This window comes from Frankliniella occidentalis, unplaced genomic scaffold (assembly GCF_000697945.3).
Source record: "Frankliniella occidentalis isolate FOCC.00 unplaced genomic scaffold, Focc_3.1 Scaffold5, whole genome shotgun sequence".
Taxonomy (NCBI): Eukaryota; Metazoa; Arthropoda; class Insecta; order Thysanoptera; family Thripidae; genus Frankliniella; species Frankliniella occidentalis.
In genome coordinates, this window is record NW_026267135.1 from 726345 (window position 1) to 728772 (window position 2428).

The window sequence follows — 2428 nt, forward strand, 5'->3', positions numbered from 1 at the left end:
GGGCTCGCCGATGGAGCGCGGGGGTGGAAGACACTGGTGGGCAGCGGATTCTGTTTCAGCAGCAGCAGCCCCTTCTCCGCCTCTCCTCCCTCGCGGCGGGGGGGCCTTGGATTGGCCGCTCTTTGCTCTCTCTGGGGTGCGGCCTTGACTCTGGAAATCCTTTTCTATGCCAAATAAGCAGGGCTGCTTCAATCTCGGCGGGAGGTCCAAGAATGTTACAAAACGTGTGTGGCAAAGACATGCTAATAAAAAAAATAATGTCAAAGTTGTATTCCTGCTTTGATCGCAAAAATGTTGGGGCACAATAAAAAGGAAGGGGGTGTATTGTGGTGTTTTGTGACCATATATGCTTTCCCCACCAATGAGGCAGGGAGTGCATCTTGTGGTACACGCAAAATTTGAATTTCCCTGTCGCCACAGCAGTTTGCGGGCTTGAGCCACTCCGAAAGCCGTTGTCGTTACTTTCCCATATACTGCCACCAGAATGTTCATGGCCATGGTGCCGATTGCTCGATTGTCCAGGGTCCTCACCAGCCATCTGGTCCAGTATTCCAAGGAGTTTGCAGGCTATCCCTTGTACTCGGTGCCCCGCTGCTGCTCCTTTGCCGCCACCCACCCAAAGGCTCGGCACCTCAACTGTTGCTCGCCCCATACGTGCCCGGACTGGCTGAGGTCGTCGGTGTCGCCTCGCCCAGGGCGGGAACGTGCAAGCGGTGCAGGCAGCTGTGCAAGCAGTGCAAGCAGTGCATCTCGGACCATTTCGCCCCGCAAACAATTTTTTATCTGCTCTGTTCTGGCCTTTAAGCCCCTTCACAGAGTTGGAAGCCCTGGAGGTTTCCGGAAAATTTCCGGAAAAATTCAGGAAAAAACAAAAAATTCCTGACTTTGGAAATTTTCCGTTATTTTCCGGGAAATTTTGGAAATTTCCTACCCTACCCCTCTCTCTAGTTCGACTATATTTAAACTCTTTTGTGACACATTTAACAAGAGTTAAACGTTTCCCCCATCTCTCTGCGACAAGTCTCTGGAGCGCTGTACACTCCAGCTCGGAGAGCTGCGAGGGCGCGGCTGGGCGGCCCGGAAAAGGGCGGTCAAAGGATGCCTTTCTTTGTGTCCAAAGCGCGAAAAGAATACAAAATTGGCCGCTCGCATGAATACGGACTGAAAAGAGCCGCGGCGCGGGGTGTGTCCCAGGGGGTTTCTCTCTCTCTCTCTCTCTCTCTCGCTCGCTCGGGGCCACCATCACGGTTGTGTCCTGGTGCTGCCCCTCGGCCCCACAGAACAATGATCGAGTTAGATCCGCTGTTGTCCTCACGCGAATTGGATTCTTTATTTTTTCATTTGTCTTTTTTTGTTTTTCTCCTTTTGTTCTTGTTATTTTCTTCTCCTTTTGCGGTGGGCGCTGCTGGTATTAACCCGCCCTGCTCCCCCGAGTGAACCGCTAGTCACTCCATCCGACACGACGATATACGTGTTTTTTACTCTTCCGTTTTTATCTCCGGGGAGTAAAATATTTAATAACGGCATTCACCAGCTCCCTGCTGGTGATATATGCAGGCGGAACGCAGAAGTGTGCGTGAGGTAAAAGTTTCATGCGGCTTCATTTTAACTTCTGCGCTTTATGCGTGTTTTTTTATGGTATATCATGATTAGGCGATGAAAGGCGTATCTGTACAACACATATCGTTTTCACTAAATCTTGAAAAATAGGCCTACGTATTTACTTGTGCCAAAAAATTTGCTCTCTTTTTTTTTTCGCTAGAAATTTAAGTATAAAATTTTGCATGATCGCTAATGACGCGCGAAAGACAAAACAATAACCCCGGCCGCCGCCCCCTTTTCCTTTTGCGGTCGCGTGCTGAGGGAGCAAAGAGCTAGGCCCCAAAGCTATTGAGCGGGGTAATTAATATTAATTAGTTTAAACGGCATCAATCATTTCCTCGGATAACTAATAGCCGGCGGCCGGCGAGTGATCTGCTCTGTCTGTCAAACACACACGCACACACACGCACATACACGCGCGCGCGCGCACACACACGCACACACACGCGCGCGCGCGCACACACACGCACACACACATGCGGTAGGTCAGCAGGAGCTGTGGCACAGCAGGAGGACCACAGGATTATGACCTGTTGCCGTTGCCCCTGGAACCCTCCTGGAACCCTCCTGGAACGCGCTCCCTGCGGCGAGGTGCTTGCCTACGCCGCGTCGGGCCACGTCCTCTCAGATGAGGGATGAGCCTTGTCTTATTCTATCCAAAGCCGCGCGCCGAAAGAAGATCGAGGAGAAAGGGAAAGGGGGGAAAAGGGGAGGGGGGAGGACGGGAAGGTGGGTACAGTAGGGGACCCTCGACACGATATACTGTTTGTCTTGTCTATCTTCCGAGGGAAGCGAAGTTTGACGTCCTGGCGGAGCCCTCTTTGTC

General features: G+C 51.9%; 1 protein-coding gene across 1 annotated transcript in view; it reads right to left on the reverse strand.

Annotated features, from left to right (window-relative positions):
• LOC113214623 (adenylate cyclase type 3) overlaps positions 1-2428 on the reverse strand; it is a 59619-nt gene that overhangs the window by 16254 nt on the left and 40937 nt on the right. The gene's annotated exons all lie outside the window — the stretch shown is intronic.